Source organism: Palaemon carinicauda, chromosome 36, assembly GCF_036898095.1.
Source record: "Palaemon carinicauda isolate YSFRI2023 chromosome 36, ASM3689809v2, whole genome shotgun sequence".
Taxonomy (NCBI): Eukaryota; Metazoa; Arthropoda; class Malacostraca; order Decapoda; family Palaemonidae; genus Palaemon; species Palaemon carinicauda.
The window spans coordinates 13,485,282-13,492,781 of NC_090760.1; positions in this window are offsets into that span (position 1 = coordinate 13,485,282).

A 7,500-nucleotide genomic window follows, 5' to 3' on the forward strand; every position below is an offset into this window, starting at 1 on the left:
CTCCTTGTTCTGGCCCCGCCCTCATAACTACCTCGTGTTTGCACTGACAGACGTTAACCGTCAGAGAACCAAGAATGACCTTTTGCTAAGACGTGGGAGTTTCGTCGGTTAGGGAGACGAATCAGATCCTGAGCAGATGCATATAGACCGTTTATAAAGGAAAAACTCTTGGGATTATGGAAAGTATTTCCGCTCTCTCCTCGTTTTAAGAAGAGATCATTCTCTGGTTTTGTCTGAAAGGTCAAGTTATATGATGCAATAGGCAATAAAAGATTTATTCTCTCTCTCTCTCTCTCTCTCTCTCTCTCTCTCTCTCTCTCTCTCATGTGTCGTGGGAGATTTCCTTTTATTTGAGTCACAGCTCAACTACTTTCGGAAAATCTTTCCTTTCTGGTGTTCTCTCTCTCTCTCTCTCTCTCTCTCTCTCTCTCTCTCTCTGAGCATTATTATCTCTAACTGTTGAATAATTTGACTTGCTATCAAATACCGTTTTCTCTCAGCATTTCCTCTAATGTAAGATAACTAAGGCTCTCCTCCCTTAACTAAATTAATTTTCATCACGAAACATAAAATACCATTACAATTTTCCATTAATTGATTCTTTAAATAACTATTTTGTGATATATAACAGATAATTCTATTTATTTATTCATTTATTATACTGTATAACCTAATCCTACAGGATTAGCTGAATCATTCACTCAAGCGCGCATGTACTTGATAAACATAACATGCAGTTACTTATTTGCGCAGCTGTGCAAATATACACACACCCCCTCAGTGCTACATTTAGAACAGCGTAAAGAAATAATTGTCACAACAGAAATGCGAGCTTCCGCAAGCTTTTCAGGCTAAAGTGAAATGTCACTTTTGATTATTATTATTATTATTATTATTATTATTATTATTATTATTATTATGATTATCTATATATTAATACTATAGCGTGGTGTGTTATTTATTTTGTGTATCATGCTTTGAAGAAAACGGAAATAATTTCATGGTATACTCTTACAAATTCCCATTAGACTTTGGTTACTTATCCAAAGCACCTCTTATATAGTTTTCCCAATTCATGTATTGCTCATTTTTTAAAATAAATATACAAGTCAAATCTTATCACTTTTATATAAACATGTATAGGTTAGAAACAAGATAATTAGTAATGAAAATATAATTTCGTGTAATTTACATGGGTTCCGGTAGTCATTATTATTATTATTATTATTATTATTATTATTATTATTATTATTATTATTATTATTATTATTATTATTATTATTCATGTGGTTGGAATCTAGCTGAGCAAAGTTGGGCATGTGTAAGGGCAGGTGGGTTTGGGCAAGATTAGGCACTGTTATCCGGTGTTCCACAGGGTAGTGTTCTTGGCCCATTACTTTTCATACTATATACACATGACATGTGGTTTGGCCTAGAAAATAAGCTTGTTGCATATGCAGATGATGCTACTCTCTTTGCATCAATTCCATCCCCTGAATGTAGATCTGGGGTTGGTGAATCCCTTAATAGAGATTTAGCTAAAATTAGTGCATGGTGCAAATTATGGGGTATGAAGTTGAATCCTAACAAAACTCAAAGTATGATTGTAAGTAGGTCAAGGACGGGTGGCTCCTCAACATCCGGATCTCAGTATTGATAATGTTTCTTTAAATTTGTATGACTCTTTCAAAATTTTAGGCGTGATTCTTGACAGCAAATTTACTTTTGAGAAACATATAAGGTCTGTGTCTTCTTCAATTGCACAAAAAATTGGGCTTATTGAGAAAGTCTTTTAAGATATTCGGTGATCAATCTATTCTGAAGAAGTGTTTTAATTCTTTTATTCTACCTTGTTTTGAGTATTGTTCTCCTGTCTGGTCTTCAGCTGCTGATTCTCATCTTAATTTGTTGGACAGAACTTACGGTCTATTAATTTTCTTATTCCTGATCTAGATATTAATCTCTGGCACCGTCGATCAATTAGTTCATTATGCATGTTGCATAAGATTTTTCATAACTCTGACCATCCTTTACATTCAGATCTCCCTGGACAATTCTATCCTGTTCGTAATACTAGGCAGGCAGTTAATTCTAATAGCCAGGCCTTCTCCATCATAAGACTCAATACTACGCAGTACTCTAGAAGTTTTATTCCAGCTGTTACCAAGTTGTGGAATGATCTTCCTAATCGGGTTGTTGAATCAGTAGAACTTCAAAAGTTCAAAGTTGGAGCAAATGCTTTTTTGTTGACCAGACGGACATGAGTCTTTTTATAGTTTATATATGACATTTTTGTTGTTGACGTTGTTAATAGTTTATATATGATATATTTCTTTTGACATTACTTTTTTTAGAATGATTTATTGTTAATTTGTTCTCTTCAGTTATTTATTTCCTTGTTTCCTTTCCTCACTGGGCTATTTTTCCCTGTTGGAGCCCCTGGGCTTGTAGCATCTTGCTTTTCCAATTGGGGTTGTAGCTTGGATAGTAATAATAATAATAATAATAATAATAATAATTGGTAGGCCTAAACTTAGACAAAGGCCAGGTCTAACACTAGCAAGCAAGGGCATTGCTGACTTTATAGGCAAGGCCAAGGGGGACATAGTTGATAATGTAGGCATTACCAGGGGACATAGTTGATAATGTAGGCAATACCAGGGGACATTGTTGATAATGTAGGAAAGGCCAAGGGGGACATTGTTGATAATGTAGGCAATACAAGGGGACATTTTTGACAATGTAGGCAATATCAGGGGACATTGTTGGTAATGTAGGCAAGGCCAAAGGGGACATTGTTGATAATGTAGGCAATACAAGGGGACATTGTTGATAATATAGAAAAGGCCAAGGGGGACATTGCTGATAATGTAGGCAATACAAGGGCACATTTTTGTTAATGTAGGCAATACCAGGGGACATTGTTGATAATGTAGGCAAGGCCAAGGGGGACATTGTTGATAATGTAGGCAATACCAGGGGACATTGTTGATAATGTAGGCAAGGCCAAGGGGACATTGTTGATAATGAGGTAATACCAGGGGACATTGTCGAACCCGGGGGTATTGTCGATAATGTAGGTAAGACCTTGGGGCATTATTGATTATGTGGGTAAGTCCGAGGAGAACTGTTGACGATGTTGGCAAGAATGAGGGCATGGACATCGTTAGGGTAAGGATACATATTAGTATAAGGAAAAGCATCGCCTTAAGATAAGCAAGGGCAAGGTTAAGCAAGATAAGGGTAGGTTCAAAGGCGTGACCGTGCTATGCTCTTGTAAAAAGGTAAGAACAACTCTGAATGGTTTGTTAAGGGGTTTGAAGCAGGGTAAGGTTGAGGTCTAGGTCAGGAACAAGGGTGTTTGAAAAGGTTGAAGACAAGTGAATAGGGTATTATTTTTTAATATATTTTTACAATAGGTGAGTTTTGTTAATTATTTTAGTTCTCTCTCTCTCTCTCTCTCTCTCTCTCATCTCTCTCTCTCTCTCTGTGTCTTTGTACTTTGTATCTATCTAGTAAATATTACCAAGTAAATGTAATTTATATTGATAAATTACTTTATTTTGATGAACAATTACTTACTATTAAATAATCCGCAAAGTCCTTAATTACATCACATTTTGATTGGATCGTTAATTTCGATAAAATCCCCAAATGGAAAAAATATCCTTTATCCTTTTCCAACTTTTATTATTATTATTACTTGCTAAGCTACAACCCTATTTGGAAAAGCAGGATGCTACAAGGCCAGGGGCATCCAACAGGGAAAATAGCCCAGTGAGGAAAGGAAACAATGAAAATAAAATATTTTAACATTTCTCCAGAGGAATTCCTTTCTAGTCTTCCTCATCGTTCCACCATTTGATTGCCGGTGACGTCATAGCAGACGGCTGGTGTCCCCAGACATAAACGGAATCCTTCTCCTTCCCCCTTCCCTAAATACCACCTCCCCCCCCCCCCTCCCCCCCTCCCCCTCCCCCCCTCCAGCCACCCCTCCACGTGTGCTGGTGACTCACGTCTAGAATATTGATCGTCAGTTATATTAAAAAAAAGATAAAAAAGAATGATGAGTTTTTACTGCTTGTCTAAGCTGTTAGAAGGAATGCTAAGATGGTGTTTGAAATCTCAGACACACGCACACATACACACACACACACACATACACACACACACGCTTCTATATATTAATCGGTACTTGATTGTTTTTGTTGTTGTTGTAGAGTGATTGGCCCTTCTAGTCAAGCACGGGCTCTTGCAATGTTGCAGCCCATAGTAGTATTTCTCGAACTTTACTTACATTTTTTTGAATAATTTCTCAGAGAAACACGCACACACACACTTACATACATACCCACGCTTCTACATATTAATCAGTACTTGATTGTTTTTATTTTTCCTTGTTGTAGAGTGATTGGCCCTTATAGTCAAGCACGGGCTCTTGCAATCAATGCTGCAACCCATAGTAGTACTTAATTAGTTTGGTATTTTTCTCGAACTTTACTTAAATATTTTTGAGTAATTTCTTTACCATTGACAATTTTTTTATCAAATATATTGTCAATTTTTTATATTTTTCATCGTGAAAGAAAGGAAAGTGGAAATTATTTCAACAGAGAGGGGTAATTATTCCAAAAGAAGAGGGAGAATTATTCCAACAGAAAGGGGTAATCATTCCAAAAGAAAGGGAAAATTATTCCAACAGAAAGGGGTAATTATTCCAAAAGAAACGGAAAATTAATTCCAAAAGAAAGGGGTAGTTGTTCCAAAAGAAAGGGGAAATTATTCCAAAAGAAAGGGGTGGTTGTTCCAAAAGAAAGGGAAAATTATACAAACCGAAAGGAAAAATATAGAAATAGTATATTGAGCTTCATATTTCAGCAGTAGCTGTAAGACTATGTTTTTCATTGATCCTACAGTTCCATGTGTTGCTTTTCCTTCTCTTTATCCTTCTAAAGAAAAAAAAATTATGTAGGAATTGTAGGAATTCACCCATAGGACATTCCCAAAAAGCTGTTACATCAAGATGAAATATTACGTGATTATCACGAATCCAACTTTTATTTATATCTTCTCGAAACATAACATTTTTTCTTATTATAAGTTTACAAGCACGTCTGGAATTGCATGTGGGTGCACTTGCTGGTCTATAAATTTAAGCATTCCATTATTCTGGAAGGTCTTTCCCTCTCCTAATACCTGCTATTTCACGATACGAGTTTGATTCGTGCTTTCTCCTATATAATTCTTTCTTGAGTTTATGTAAAGTTGTATATATTTCAGCCTTGGGTCATGATATGATTGAATAGACAAGATCACTGTTCCTACAGCATATGAAAATTCTCTCAATATCTGGGGTCGTTTTAGTCAGTCTTGACGTTAAAATTAAATGTTGATGAATATTTTTTTTTTTTTTTGGAAACTTTTGGAAAATTAGATAGTGCGAATAAGATCTACAGAATTTTGGAGAAAAAATATTCATTTGAACTAAGAACAATCGCTTTGTACAGATTAGCAAGAGTACTGTATTGATATTCTCTCTCTCTCTCTCTCTCTCTCTCTCTCTCTCTCTCTCTCTCTCTCAATGCTAATATACAGTTAATTTGAGCCAAAGGCTGAAGTCATAGTTACATCTAAGACATGTGCTTCACTAGATATGATATAAGATATCTTTAGTCGAGGAGAGAGAGAGAGAGAGAGAGAGAGAGGAGAGAGAGATCAGAACTTGTGATTATAGTCTTGGGTAGTGTCATATCCTCTGTACCATGGTCTTCCAATGTCTTGGGGTAGAGACATCTTCCTTGCGGATACACTCAAGCACATTATTCTATCTTTATTTTCTTCTTGTTTTTTTCAAGTTCTAAAGTTTATATATGAAAGATTTATTTTAATCTTACTGTTCATAAAATATTATTTCAATAGTTCATTACTTCTCTTGGTCGTTTATTCATTTCCTTGTTTCCTTTCCTCACTGTGCTATTTTTTTCCTTTTGGAGGCCTTAGGCTTAATTATTGTAAGGTTGTTATTGTTCTTAGAATATTGTTTCAACAGTTTATTACTTCTCTTGCCGTTTATTTATTTCCTCGTTTCCTTTCCTCACTGGGCTATTTTTCCCTTTTTGGAGCCCATGGGCTTATATCATCCTGCTTTTCCAACTAGGATTGTAATAATAATAATAAATAATAATAATAATAATTATTATTATTATTATTATTATTATTATTATTATTATTATTATTGTTATTATTGTGATAATAATAATAATAATAATAATAATAATATAATAATTATTAATTATTATTATTATTATTGTTATTATAATAATAATAATAATAATAATAATAATAATGATATTCTAAACTTTCCTCTCTTTTAAATAAATTTGTCATTGTAAAACAATAAACAAAACAAATGCCCTATGTTCTTGAAACCTGTAAAATGTGATGTGATATATGCTTGACTTTCCTTGTTCCTCTGTAGCTTATCATTTTGGCCAAAACCTTCTTGATTCTCATGCAACGGGTTTAAGCTTTCGTTATTCTCCGAGACCAACTCATGCTAAAATGAATTCTCGACTTGTGTATGTGTCCTATTTTCTCTGAACTTCTTTCATATATACAGGAGAATCCACTGTTAGCAATGGTTTTTCTCTCTCTCTCTCTCCTCTCTCTCTCTCTCTCTCTCTCTGTATATATTGTATATATATATATATATATATATGCTATGTCTTAGGTTAACTCTGATAAACCTGCAAGGTGTCAGAAGCCTGTACTCTCTCTCTCTCTCTCTCTCTCTCTCTCTCTGCTTTGTTTTACAATATACTGTATTTTAAAAACCCCTTAGGGTCTCAGAAGTCTGTACTCCTCTCTCTCTCTCTCTCTCTCTCTCTCTCTCTCTCTCTGCTTTGTTTTACATTATATTTTAAAAACCCCATAGGGTCTCAGAAGTCAGTATTCTCTCTCTCTCTCTCTCTCTCTCTCTCTCTCTCCCTGCTTTGTTTTACAATATATTTTTAAAAACCCCTTAGGGTCTCAGAAGTCTGTACTCTCTCTCTCTCTCTCTCTCTCTCTCTCTCTCTCTCTCTCTCTCTGCTATATTTTAGATTATTTTATTAAAAACCTGTAGGGTCTCAGAAGACTGTAATATCTCTCTCTCTCTCTCTCTCTCTCTCTCTCTCTCTCTCTGCTATATTTTAGATTATTTTATTAAAAAACCTGTAGGGTCTCAGAAGACTGTAATATCTCTCTCTCTCTCTCTCTCTCTCTCTCTCTCTCTCTCTCTCTCTTTCTGCTGTTTTAGGTTAATTCTGATAAACCTGCAAGGTGTCAGAAGGCTACTCCTCTCTCTCTCTCTCTCTCTCTCTCTCTCTCTCTCTGCTGTTTTAGAATAAATTCTGATAAACCTGCAGGGTGTCAGAAGACTGTACACACACTCTCTCTCTCTCTCTCTGCTTTATTTTAGATTATTTTTTAAAAAACCTATAGGGGCCCAGAAGACTACTC